A 13,875-nucleotide genomic window follows, 5' to 3' on the forward strand; every position below is an offset into this window, starting at 1 on the left:
TTTTATTTTCTTTAAAAGGAAGGAAGAAAGGAAGGAAGGCCTAAAGCAAAAACAGCATGTTTAGATTTATTAAATCTGGGTATCTGGCATATGAGTGTTCATTCTTTGATTTTTTTTACATTTGAAATTTCACAATTAAAAAGCAGACTCTTAAAGGATACACAAAACAGACGCATAAAAACTGGTACAAGTAGTTGCCTGCTGAGAAGGGAGAGGCAATCAGACAAGGAGGGAGACTTAATTGCCTTGACTGTCCTCAGGACCTCTTAAATTTTGTTCCATGTATATCCATTATCTATTTTTCTTTAATTACAAACACATCTCATGTCCTCATCACCTCCAATCCCACCTCCCCCTTAGGGGGATTTTCATTTACAATCAGGCAAGGCCACTGAAGAGGCAATGGAGATTCCAGACTCCTGACTGGGCCACATTTGAGCTCCATCATCTCAAGAGGTCATTTAACCTGCTCCTCTCCAAGGGTCACGCCACTTCTAAGACCCTACCTTCTGTGAAAACACAAACCTATCTCCATAAACCAGGGAACAGGAAGCAGTTCTCCTGTGACCACAGCAGGAAAACTTAGAATCTGTTACAACAGCTCCACACAGACCATCAGTGGGATTGCCTCATTTCCTCTGGAAATGGAATAAAGTGGGCAGAGATGTATTCAGATAGTTACTATTTCTCAATACTCAAGGAGGTAGGAGGGCAGGAAGCTGAGGGGATCATTTATCTGAGGACTTCTTAATGAACTAAGAAGCAGAAGTCATGGTGGAGAGGACAGGTGGAGGATGAAACTAGAGGAGTGAACAGATGACATAAGGAACAACAACAACAACAAAGTCAAGGGTCTGGCTGAGCCCAGAACTTGGACATGGGTGATAGAAAAAGTCACTCTGATACCTGGTTTCTCTCCAGCAGAGCATGACGGACAAACAAAACAAAACAAAAACACAGAGAAGTTACAACAGCAGGACTGTGCCACTGAGGAAGGCTGGGAAGTCACCCAGACAATTCAGTGAGGAAACCAAGATGTCAGCAAGAGGACAGTCACATGACTCCCTGAGGAGTCCGCAGCAGGTAAAAAGGGTGAGGAAGGGAAGTGGAAGCCAGAGAGCACCGGAGTGCCTGAGGATCAAGAACTAGATGAGAATGAGAGAGACCTAGGGAAGGACAGGATGTGTGCAGAGAAGACGCTCTCGAGCTCAAGATTCCAAACGTGTCATCTGGGAGAGAACAAGGCCCAGGAAAGTGGAAGTAACTGGAAATAAAAGTTCCAAAAAAGATCCTGTGAAGGGAGGGTGAGGTTTGGATTGGAGGCGGGAGGAGCCAACAACACAGAGACAATGTTAGAAGACACGGCAGAAAGAAAAGGAGCAAGCCAGGAGGCAACATTCTCAAGGAACATTAGGAACGGTTAAGAAGTTGGTAGACGGAGGCACAAAGGTAAGGGCAGGGCGGGGCGACAGACTGGTGTGGCCTTGAAAATGGCAGGCTTTGTAAAGATGAAGGCTGGAGGTCACCGTCCACTGTTCTCTCCATCTGGAAGGAGGGCACATCCAGGGAATTCCTATTCACATTTGAGATCTCTGGTAAAATCACCAATTCCTCAGAAAATCCTTCCCAGACACCTCAAAATCAAAATCAAATCACACACTTTGCTTTGCCATCCCCTCCAAAGCAACAACCACAATTCATACCAAGTATCCCTCGTCGTTCAAATGTACGCTCTTCTTGGGCTCACTCAATGAGAAATCCACATTTTTCTTAATCTACTTGGTTTCTAAGCTTTGGCTAACAAAAAATACAACTTCAGAGAATAAATGGTACATCTAAAATTTATCCAGAGAGCCACCGAGTCAGGAAGGCTTCTGGTTCTCTGGTAAACTGGGCTTCAGAACACCTTAACCACACACGCTTAAAAATAGTCTGCTTGGGGGCACCTGGGCGGCTCAGTCACTTAAGAGTCTAACTCTTGATTTCAGCTCAGGTCATGATCTCATGGTGTGTGAGTCTGAGCCCCCCAACAGGCTCTGTGCTAACAGTGTGCATCCTGCTTGGGATTCTCTCCCCCCACTCCTTCCCTCAGTCCCTCCTCCACTCACTCTCACCCTCTCTCTCTCAAAAAAAAAAAAAACAAAACAAAAAAAAAAACAAAACTAAAAACATAAATAAAATAAAAAATTTTTAAAGTAGTCTGCTTGGCTGTAAGAATTCCAAATACTGTCAAAATTTGCTTTTTATTTTTTCATTTAATGTGATTCTCACTGTATTGCTGACAGGAATATAATCATGTATAAGCTTTCTTATAAAAAATATGGAAATATAAAAGAGCATACATGAAATCAGAATCTACTGCTTGTAAATCATTCAAAAAATCTTAACACTACTGAATAATTGCTTAACATCCCTTCAATAGGCAGGCACTTGCATTAACTGCTGGTGGGAATAATAATTGGCTTAACATTTCTAGATGGTCATTTAACAACATCAAAAGCTCTAAAAATACACACAGCCTTTGACCCAATAATTCTATTCATAAGGAATTTAACAAAATAATTAAAATAGGCTCAATTTTTCATTATGAGAACGTTCACCTAAAAGAGTACACAGAACAATCCAGAACTGGAGGGGAAAATACTAATGTCTAAACTGGTTGGTTAAATTATGGATACATTCTTAGAATATTGTGGGGACTTAAAAGTTTGGTAACAGAAGTACCCACTGACATGAAAGATAATGTGTTGAGCGTGTCCCTGAAAGGAGGAAAAGGCGGGTTACAAAACACACTGAACACTTCCATTACAGTGTGTACATACACACATGGAAAACAGGAAAAACACCAGTGTCTGGTGATTTTGTGATTACCTCCAGATGACAGGATGACTTTTTGCTCTTTTTTGATTTTTGCTTTTTCTACAGCGTGTGTATCATTTTAAAGATTTCGTTTTTTAAAGTAATCTCTACAGTTAACGTGGTGATTGAACTCAACAACCTCAAGATCGAGAATCGTATGCTCTATCGACGAAGCCAGCCAGGAACCCCTATTTTCATTTTTAAACCTTAAATCACTGCCTAAGGACAGTACTAAAATAAATATGCAGGCAAGACAAACTAGGTGAAATTAAGGCACTCAAATCCTTGTAACGAGATGCTTAGCCCCTCATTTCCAAGGACTGATTGACAGCAGCTGAGTAACTAAAGAAACCAAAAGGTGTGGTCAGAAGGGAGGCACTCCAACGTTCTGCAAACTTTCAGAGTGGAGGACTCCTGATTTTCCTGTATTTCCTCACAGCCCTGTGTTCTCTTCAGCTACTTCCAAAGGCTGTTGTCATCTAAAGACAGTACCGTACTGCACTTCTTCACATGTTTCTAGGTAAAATTCTTCATTTTAAAAGAAATGAGAAATATTCACTGGACCCTAAAAAAGGGGAGCACTGAGTAATGAACAGAATTATTGAACCACTATGCTATACACCTGAAACTAATCTAACACTATATGGTAACTACACTGGAATTAAAATTAAAAAGTTAATTAAAAAAAAAAAAAAGAAGAGGGATGCCAGGGTGGCTCAGTCTGTTGAGCATCCAACTCTTGATTTCCACTCAGGTCATGATCTCACAGTTGGTGGGTTCAAGCCCCACAGGGGGGCTCCTCACTGTGAGTGCAGAAATTCTCTCTGCCCCTCTCCTGCTCATGCTCTCTCTCCCTCAAAATAAAGAAAGAAATAAACTTAAAAAATTTAAAAATTGAAAGAAATGAGAACTATTCATTGGACCCTAAACTTCAATGTATTATAACCTAAAATTACATTTATATATAATGCAAAATTTATATTTAATATTTTTAGGTATATAAACATAAACATAAACATTAACTTATTAAAATCATAAGCTAGGGGCGCCTGGGTGGCGCAGTCGGTTAAGCGTCCGACTTCAGCCAGGTCACGATCTCGCGATCCGTGAGTTCGAGCCCCGCGTCGGGCTCTGGGCTGATGGCTCAGAGCCTGGAGCCTGTTTCCGATTCTGTGTCTCCCACTCTCTCTGCCCCTCCCCCGTTCATGCTCTGTCTCTCTCTGTCCCCAAAATAAAATAAAACGTTGAAAAAAAAAAATTTAAAATCATAAGCTAATATTATATCTAAAATCATAAGCTATAAAACATTTGTGATTCTTGGGTAAAAGAGAAAACTAGTTTAAAAAATCTGTATACATATATGTAAATTTTAAATACATTAAAAAAATTTTTTTTTCTTCTCAAGCCAGGGAATAAATGAAATAACATCTAGAAAATACTGCCTTATCAAGCAAATTAATTGAACCGGTTCAGAACCATTTTCCAAGCAATGGGAAACCTCTCAATTTGACAGGGAAAAAAATGAGAAAGGGAAGCTGAAAAAAGCATCGTTTGATGATGAGTATATGGTATTACACAGCCCATGAATACAAGTGGCTTATGTTATGAAATACCCAAAAATCCAAAAGCTTAAAAGTTGAAAACACTACTTAATGTACATAAAAACAATGTGGGCCTTGAGCCACCCAACCCAAGAGCACCAGCCCCATGGGACTACTAAGCACTTGAACCGTGGTCAGCCCAACTGAGATGTGCTGTTAAGTATAAAATACACATCAAACTCCAAAGACTTACTATGGGGAAAAAAAGCACATCTTACTAATAATTTTATATTATGTGAAACAATAATTTTTTAATATATTAGGTTATAAAACCTATTACTAAAATTAATATTACCTATGTCTTTTTACTTTGTTTACTAGAGCTACTAGAAAAATCACATATGGGACTCCCATTATAATTGTATCGAACAGTACCTGTCTAAAGAAAGTGGATACCAGGAAAAGAGAAAAAAGTTACTGCAGAGTACACAACCATGATAATCATGATCAGACTTCCATCCAGAGAGTATGTTGTGATACTGATTTTACAAGCACACGTGCACACAACACAGGCAAGGCCACGTATCTTAGCCCAAACATCAGAACACTGTAGTACTATGCTCCACCACCAGTTCTGTAGCCTGCCTTCTGATGGAGGGGAGCAGGTGCCATAACCTAATTTCTCACACTCACAGCACCAGAAGGAGGGAGGGAGCCAGATGTGAGAAAGGTGAAAGCAGAAATCCACATTCTAACAACAAGCAGGAGCTAAAAGGTCATAAGGGGACCTGGGGGCTCTCCCCTAGAAGCTCGGAACCAGCACAAGAAACCTAAATAAAGCTAACAGGGTCTATCCATGGGGCTCAAATCCAGAGGGGCTTTGTAACTATTGAATTGCCAAGTTCTAGTTTTGTATGGCAAAACTAAAATAAAATACATGTATGAAAAAAAATTATCATTAAAAGGAATGGGACAAAGTTATTGATGAGATTTTTCCATACCAAACAGAAAGGCAGCAAAGGACTTAGGCAATTTATCAACAGCTGGTAGTAATCCAACACTAACACATTGATTTTAAAACAAAGCCCACTGAAAAGGCCAGAGCTGTTCTAATGCGCTTGGAACCCCTTCATAGTAACGGTTTCATAGAAACCATCTTCCTTCCTTACCTTCTTATGCAAGCTCTGTGATCATCATCAGTGTTTACATAGGTTTTTGAAAGTACCCACTTTTCCTAGTAAATATTTAATTCTCTTGTTGCTACCGATCAAACTATAAACAATGCAGCATTTTATATAACATGTTTAGTTACGAGAAAGTGGGACATTGACGTCAATAGCACACAGTCTGTAAACCAAAATTACCAGACAGAGACTCTCAGAAATCACCCACTAATAAAACAGAGATTTCTCCTCACGGCTGAAAGTTTTTAATCCAGTTTCTATCCGAGTCCTTCCACATCTGAGGATCAACTTCTAAAACGTGCCTGAAGCAGAACTGGGTATGGGGTCTGCAGGCTCCAGGTGCTGGGCAGTGCTGGTGTTCTTTGCTATGAATGCCCAGACAAGTGTATGCTCTTGAGAACAAAGATGAAAGGTACTAACTAGCAAACCTTCTCTTTTCTCAGTTTAGTAAACTGAATATTTAGGATCTGTACTGAAAAAGAAAAGGATAAATCAACCATTTGGCTAGTTTCCTGAACTGCCAAAAAGTCTCAGCACTGAGATGGAAATGGATTATATGTGAAGCCATCTGCCATCTCAGTGGACAGATTGGGACAACGAGTCAATCACAGAGACATGATAGATACTACCCAAACTGTGCATGAGCACTCAGAGAAAACAGCTCAATAGAGCCTGAAATGGTCAGAAATGAATTTGTGGAAATGGGACTTGGGGTCAGCAGGAAAGTCCTGAGTGGAAGGCCACCTTGGAGACCAAGGCAGGCAGGAGTACTGCAAGTCTCAAAGCCATGAAAACAGCTTAACCACAGCTCACAATGGGAGGTGGAGGACGAAAGCAACTTGCAGTGTCAAAGGAGTCTCAAAAGTCCAATGTAAATGCAACATGGCTTTAATGAGACATCAGTTTCTGGGCAGGTGAGGAGAGTCCACCACTGGAAAAATCTCAAGATGGAAGGTCAAGAAGCTACTGTGTTAATCCAAGTATAAGGATCTTGGCAACTGGGGTGACAAAAGGGATGACAAAAAGGGACGGATAGAGTGAGTGATTTAAAAGAGAAAAAAAAAAATCAAAGATCGGGTGTCAAAGAGGACCTCTAGAAAAAGAACAAGATTGTCTGTCTCCTTTAAATAAGTAAGGAAATGGGCTCGACAAGGCAAGTAACGAACGAGGTCTGGACATGCTAAATTTGAGCTGGGGGTGGCATGTACATCTGACAAGTGCCCACCAAAGACGAGAGATTTGAGAAAAAAGCTCTGTGCACAGAGCAGAGAAAGAGATGTGTGAATAGAAATATAAAGATGGTTAACAGAAACTCTGAGAGCTGGGAGACCATGTATTCGGCAGATATTCCCAGAGATATTCACCTCACCTCCCTCGTGGTAATAAATATTACTTTTAAGAAAGTATTATAAAAAGGCCCCAAAGAGCCAAAATAATGTTGAAAACGAAAACCAAAACTAGAGGCATCACAATTCCAGACTTCAAGCTATAAAAGCTGTAATCATCAAGACAGTATGGTACTGGCACAAAAACAGACATGTAGAGGGGCACCTGAGTGGCTCAGCTGGTTAAGTGTCTGACTCTTGGGTTCAGCTCAGGTCATGATCTCACAGTTTCATGGGTTCAAGCCCCACATTGGGCTCTGCACTGACAGTGCAGAACCTGCTTGGGATTCTGTCTTCCTCTCTCTTGCTGCCTCCTCACTCATGCTGTCTCTCAAAACATATAAACTTTTAAAAAATTATTAAAAAAAAAAAAAAAGACCAATGGAACAGAAGAGAAAACCCAGAAATTAACCCACAAATATATAACCAACCAATCTTCAACAAAGCAGGAAAGAGTATCCAATGGAAAAAAGACAATCTCTTTAGCAAATGGTGCTGAGAAAACTGGATGGCACCATGCAGAAGAATGAAACTGGACCACTTTCTTAACCATACACAAAAATAAATTCAAAATGGATGAAAGACCTAAATGTAAGACAGGAAACCATCAAAACTCTAGAGGAGAAAACAGGCAACAATCTCTTCGACCTTGGCCGCAGCAATTTCTTACTACACATGTCTCCAGAGGCAAGAGAACAAAAGCAATAATGAACTACTGGCACTTCAAGATAAAAGGCTTCTGGAGGCGCCTGGGTGGGTCAGTCAGTTCAGCGTCCAACTTTGGCTCAGTTCATGATCTCACAGCTTGTGGGTTTGAGCCCCGCCTCAGGATCTGTACTGACAGCTCAAAGCCTGGAGCTGCTTTGGATTCTGTGTCTCTCTCTGCCCCTCCCCTACTCACGCTCGCTCTCTCTTTCTCTCTCTCTCAAAAATAATGTGGAAAAAAAATTAAAGATAAAAGCCTTCTGCACAGCAAAGGAAACAATCAACAAAATTAGAAGGCAACCTACTGAATGGGAGAAGACATTTGCAAATGACATATAGGATAAAGGGTTACTATCCAAAATCTAAAAAGAACTTACCAAACCCAACACCCAAAATACAAATAATTTAGTGAAGAAATGGGCAAAAAACATGAACAGACACTTTTTTCAAAGAAGACATCCAGATGGCTAACAGACACATGAGAAGATGCTCAACATCACTGATCATCAGGGAGATACAAATTAAAACCACGATGAGATACCACCTCACACCTGTCAGAATGGCTAAAATGAACAACTCAGGAAACAACAGGTGTTGACAAGGATGTGGAGAAAAGGGAACCCTCTTGCACTGTTGGCAATGCAAACTGGTGCAGCCACTCTGGAAAACAGTAAGGAGGTTCCTCAAAAAATTAAAAATAAAACTAGCCTACAACCCAGCAATTGCACTACTAGCTATTTATCCAAAGGATACAAAAACGCTGATTCGAACGGGCACATGCACCCCAATGTTTATAGCAGCACTATCAACAATAGCCAAACTATGGAAAGAGCCCCAATGCCCATCAACTGACGAATGGATAAAGAAAATGTGGTATATATATACAATAGAATACTACTTGGTGATGAAAAAGAATGAAATCTTGCCATTTGCAACAATGCCGATGGAACTAGAGTGTGTTACGCTAAGCAAAACAAGTCAGTCAGAGAAAGGCAAACATCATATGATTTCATTCATATGTGGAATTTAAGAAACAAAACAGATGAACATAGGGGAAGGGAAGGAAACATAAGATAAGAACAGAGAGGGAGGCTAACCCTAAGAGATTCTTAAATACAGACAACAAACTGAGGGTTACTGGAGGGGTGTTAGGTGAGGGGGATGGGCTAAACGGGCAATGGGCCTTAAGGAGGGCACTTGCTGGGATGAGCACTGGGTGTTATATGTAAGTGACAAATCACTAAATTCTATTCCTGAAACCATTATTACACTATATGTTGACTAACTTGGATTTAAATAAATATAAATCGAAAAAAAAAAAAACGTATTACATACAATTTGATGACAGCTTAAGACAACAACTTGGGGCGCCTGAGTGGCTCAGCTGGTTAAGCATCCGACTTCAGCACAGGTCATGATCTCACAGTTTGTGAATTCGAGCCCCAAGTCAGGCTCTGTGCTGATGGCTCAGAGCCTGGAGCCTGCTTTGGATTCTGTGTCTCCCTCTCTCTCTGCCCCTCCCCGCTTGCTCTCTCTCTCTCTCTCTCTCTCTCTCTCAAAAATAAACATTAAAAAAAGAAAAAAAGAAAAAAAAAAAGAAACAACTTCACATAGAAAACAAAAAGTGGAAGAAATCCACAAATGTTCACGGTGGTATCATTAGGTGGTGAGACCAAGGCTCTTCCTAAATTCTTGGAATTTTCCTTTTTTTTAAGAGCAAGTATGAACTTTCTATTAGAAAATGAAAATAATTTTTTTTAAAAAAGAAATGATACCCTTTCAGCATTTATAAAAGCTCTTATAAATGTATACCTAAATACTGAATGTCACTGTTTGTAAATTAATAGTAAATAAAAGTACCACTGACATAACTTTCTATACCCACCATACTGAATACATTTAGTTTTGACAAGACAACCTGTTTGCAAGAATGTTTATTAGGAGTATAAATTCTTGTAGCTTCCCTACGGGACAATTTGTCAAAATTAAAAAAGTAAAAATTCATAAGCACTGTACTCAACAATTTTACTGTTAAAAATTTACTTATGGGTATTGTCCCTGAAATAGGTGCAAGAAATTTCACTGCAATATTGTTTGCAATAGCAAAAAATTTTAAATAACCAAAATACCCATCAAGCCTTGGGACAGGAGAGCATGGGAGGAAATGCAGTGTAAATGTGCTTATTTAGTCTCACTACTTAAATTGAAGAATGCTTGAAAAAGAAGGAACAGGTCTTCAATCTCTTTATCCCCGGGGTTCAGACCTGTGACCCAGACATGGAGCCTCAAAGGCAATAGGTATTCAAAAGTTTGCTGATTTAAAAAAGTCAAAAGCATGTAAAGGAAAAAGAAAATACTTACTTCATTACCTGTACATGGCAAGACTTTGCCTATTTTCTACTTTAATCTACTTAACAAGGAATTTGGCCTACAACAGCCCATTACCTTATCATTAGCATTAACCAAACAATTAATTATTCCCAGGATTGCATTTAGACCTTTGGTGACATGTACAAAGGGCGAGGTCAAGCACAAATGAATTCTAACACTAAAGGGCTGTCAGCACAACTGCATCATGAAATGCAGACCGAAAAAGATTAGGTTTCAGACGCACCTAAATGCCGTGACGTGAACCTGTCCATATGCTTTCCATTACAAGCTGCTGAGCTACATTTCCCGGTGCTGAAGTCCAAGCTCGAAACCACAGGAGGATCCCGGTTGTCAGAGTCAAGACCTAGCTAGAGAAAAACAGATGATCAATAAAAACAGAGTAATAATAAACCTAGCAGGAGGCACTCTGCATGAATGGAATCTACTTCTCATTCAGCTCTGCCCAATCCTAGAACTTGCTCTGTTGCTCCCTCATTCTTAAGGAGCATCTAGGAGTCCCCAGCCCATCCCCAGGCAGAAGCACAAGCTGCACCTTCAATCCCTTCAAAATTGGCTCTCCATTTGCACAAAATGTGTTGGGAGATGGTATTTTAGAGTATCTGGAAAAAGCAATTTTGTACTTAGTTGGGGGTTTTTTCCTTTTAAACTCCATATTCCCTAGAATAAGATCTCAATTTCCAAAAAAAAAAAAAAGACAAAAAAACTTCTCTAGTATTCAATATGTGCCAAGCACTGTACTACACACTTCTTAAAATTAATAAAGGGAAGCCTCACTAAAGTGGAGTGGGGAAGAGACTAAGGGAAGCTAGAAGAGGGAAGCCACTACCAATCGGTCAATTACAGGAAATTGTCATCACAGACCCCAACAGAACAATCTCTACAGGAAAGAATCATCAATGACAGGCCTCGACAGAGAAAGATATAGACTGCAGCTCTACAAGAAACTGGCTACCCTTGCAACTCAGCCAATGGCAAACCATTAGCCTGAATTAGTATTCTCCTCCAATGGGCTTTGTTCAAAACAACCCCTCCCAATTTTCTCCTCCGTAAGATAACCTTCTTCTTTGCTGGACTTGCCTATGGCTTTGTTATAGCTTAATGCCCAGGAGTTGTAATTCTTGGTTACTCCCAAATAAACCCATTTTTGTTGGTAAAATAACTTTTTTTTAAGATTTATTTTTAAATTTATTTATATTTACAGAGAGAGAAAGCAGGGGAGGGGAAGACAGAGAAGGAGAGAATCCCAAGGCTGTCAGCGCAGAGCCCAACACAGGGCTTGAACCCACGAACCGTGAGATAATGACCTGAACTGAGATCAACAGTCGGATGCTTAACCGACCGAGCCACACAGGTGCCCCTAAAATAACTTGTTTTTAAGGTTAACATTATTTGGTGGGATCCAGAAGACCACCAACAAATCCAAGGCTAGTGAGCAAATATGCACCCATACCCACAGAGCTCACTGCTTTCTTGCCCACCCTAAAATTCTTCTTCTGGATTTTGAGCTCCACTCTTGTGTTTTAAGCTCTCCAGGAATTATTCAGAATCTAAGGCTTGGTCCTTTATAAGAACACTCGTTTGGCCTTTGGTCCGACTCCTCTTAAGAACTAGGCCATTCCTAATAAAACTGCTAGTCCTTGGCCCAACTTCTCACGAACAGGGCTGTGCCTACCGGAACAGAGCTGGCCTTTGCTCAGATTCCTTTTAGAACCAGATTGATCATACCGTTTAGGAATCTTTCTTTCCTGCTCTAGAAAAGACAGACAAACCAAAATAAACTGCTAAGAAGTGGGATCCCAGTTATCAAGATGTTTTGAGGGTGACCCCTCTTCCGGCACCCTGGTCAGTTCCTCTTCACGCACACAGTAGTTTAAAACTCCAATGGCCATTGCAGGGAACTCGCCATGTCTCCCAACTTACTCTTCATCAAAAGTAAATTGGACAGCGCCGCCTGAGTGGCTCAGTCAGTCAGTGAACTGACTTCGGCTCAGGTCATGATCTCACAGTTTGTGAGTTTGAGCACCGCGTCGGGCTCTGTGCTGATAGCCCGGAGCCTGGAGCCTACTTCTAATTGTGTCTCCCTCTCTCTCTGACCCTCCCCTGCTCACACACTGTGTGTGTCTCTTTCTCAAAAATAAACAAACATTAAAAAAAAAAAAAAAAAGTAAATTGGATAGCCATGGCTCTAAAATTGTCAAAACTGAATGGGATGCCTACTTTGGGATTGTGAAGCTTCGGAATTCTGAAGCTATAAGGAATCTAAAATTGCCTCTCTGCAAAATACAATTTCTAGACTAACAGAGACAAACAAAAGAAAGGGCTCCTGAGGCCTCTTTCTTCCCTTCCTGTCTTCTAGGTCTCAGGATGTACAGCAGCTGTCTTGTGTTCAGTCCCCACCTTCACTTAACTTTTTTCTCTGAACCTCTCCCCACTCCCTTCTTTCCTGAACCTAAGAAAACTGCTCCTTTAAAATTAAGTCTTCCAGGGGCGCCTGGGTGGCGCAGTTGGTTGAGCCTCCGACTTCAGCCAGGTCACAATCTCGCGGTCCATGAGTTCGAGCCCCGCGTCGGGCTCTGGGCTGATGGCTCAGAGCCTGGAGCCTGTTTCCGATTCTGTGTCTCCCTCTCTCTCTGCCCCTCCCCCGTTCATGCTCGGTCTCTCTCTGCCCCCAAAATAAATAAACGTTGAAAAAAAAAATTTTTTTTTTTAAATAAATAAATAAAATTAAGTCTTCTGGATCTGAAAAAACCCCAAACTTCTTATGTTCCCTGGACCAAGGCCAAACTGCGAGCCAGAGTTGAAGAGTTTCCGAAAGTGACTCAGGACCCACGTTTGCTGGAGAATTTAACATAGTTACTCCAACTTAACCACCCTGCCTTCTCAGATCTGTATCAGTCAGCCCACGTGCTTGTTGGTGAGGACCAGGCCTAACACGGGATGAAACTAATCCCATAAGAACAGCCTAAAGGATTCAGAGAATTAACCCTAACTTTTGGCAAGATGCTAGAACACTCGCTGGAAATCTCCATTGAGCAATTACAGTAGATTTCCTAAGACTGTTGACTGGAACAAAATTCAGGCTTCACAAAAAAGCCCGATCAACCTGTTCACGACCATTATAATCAACTCCAAATGATCTTTCAAAAAGATTCTGGTCTTCCTTTAGAGGCTGAATCCAAATGGGTAGCATTAACTGCATTTACTAACAGGCTGAACCAGGATCTTCTGGTTAAAGGACCAGCATGGAATGGGAAACTGTGCCCACTCCAGAATTAGCTAGCTCGGCAAACCAGTTCACCCATATGCTAGAGGAGTCACCTCAAAGAAAGACCACTAATATTCTCAGTTTTCGACTCTGGCAAATGAAGGTCCCTAAACAAAACAAAACCCCCTGGCTTTCTGCTATCACTGCAAAGCGCCAGGGCACTAGAAAAAAAAAAAAAAAAAAGACTGTTACAAACATAAGCACTCCAGAAGCCTTCAGCCCTCTAGCCAGCCTTTCCACTGTCCTCCTAATTCCCAGTGATGGGACTCTGAGGACCTACAAGGGCTCTTCCCACTTCTCCCCATTAACTGGCTTGGAAAAAATACTCTCCCGACTGAGAATGAATCTCTTTGTCTTGGTGACCCCAGAGCTGCATTCTCGGGGCTCAACACCACTCCTATAAAGCAGGTCCTGTCTCAGAGCATGAAAACAATTCAAATAGAGGGGGTCTCTCATAAACCTCAACAGGTTCCTGTCTCTGCACCTGCTCCCATTTGTTTAGGCCTGTTGAGATTCCCATCTTCACCTCAAGTTTCTCTACCCCA

General features: G+C 41.0%; 1 protein-coding gene across 4 annotated transcripts in view; it reads right to left on the minus strand.

The window, feature by feature from the left end:
- The window catches only part of SLC23A2 (solute carrier family 23 member 2), a 109,894-nt gene extending 99,482 nt beyond the window's left edge, over nucleotides 1-10,412 (minus strand). For all 4 annotated transcript variants that reach the window (XM_040447620.1, XM_040447614.1, XM_040447616.1 and 1 more), the window contains exon 1: nucleotides 10,289-10,412. The gene's annotated coding sequence lies outside the window, so the exon portion shown is untranslated. The remainder of the gene's footprint in view (nucleotides 1-10,288) is intronic.
- Nucleotides 10,413-13,875: the final 3,463 nt, after the last annotated feature.

This window comes from Herpailurus yagouaroundi, unplaced genomic scaffold (genome assembly GCF_014898765.1).
Source record: "Herpailurus yagouaroundi ecotype Mexico unplaced genomic scaffold, PumYag 196, whole genome shotgun sequence".
NCBI lineage: Eukaryota > Metazoa > Chordata > Mammalia > Carnivora > Felidae > Herpailurus > Herpailurus yagouaroundi.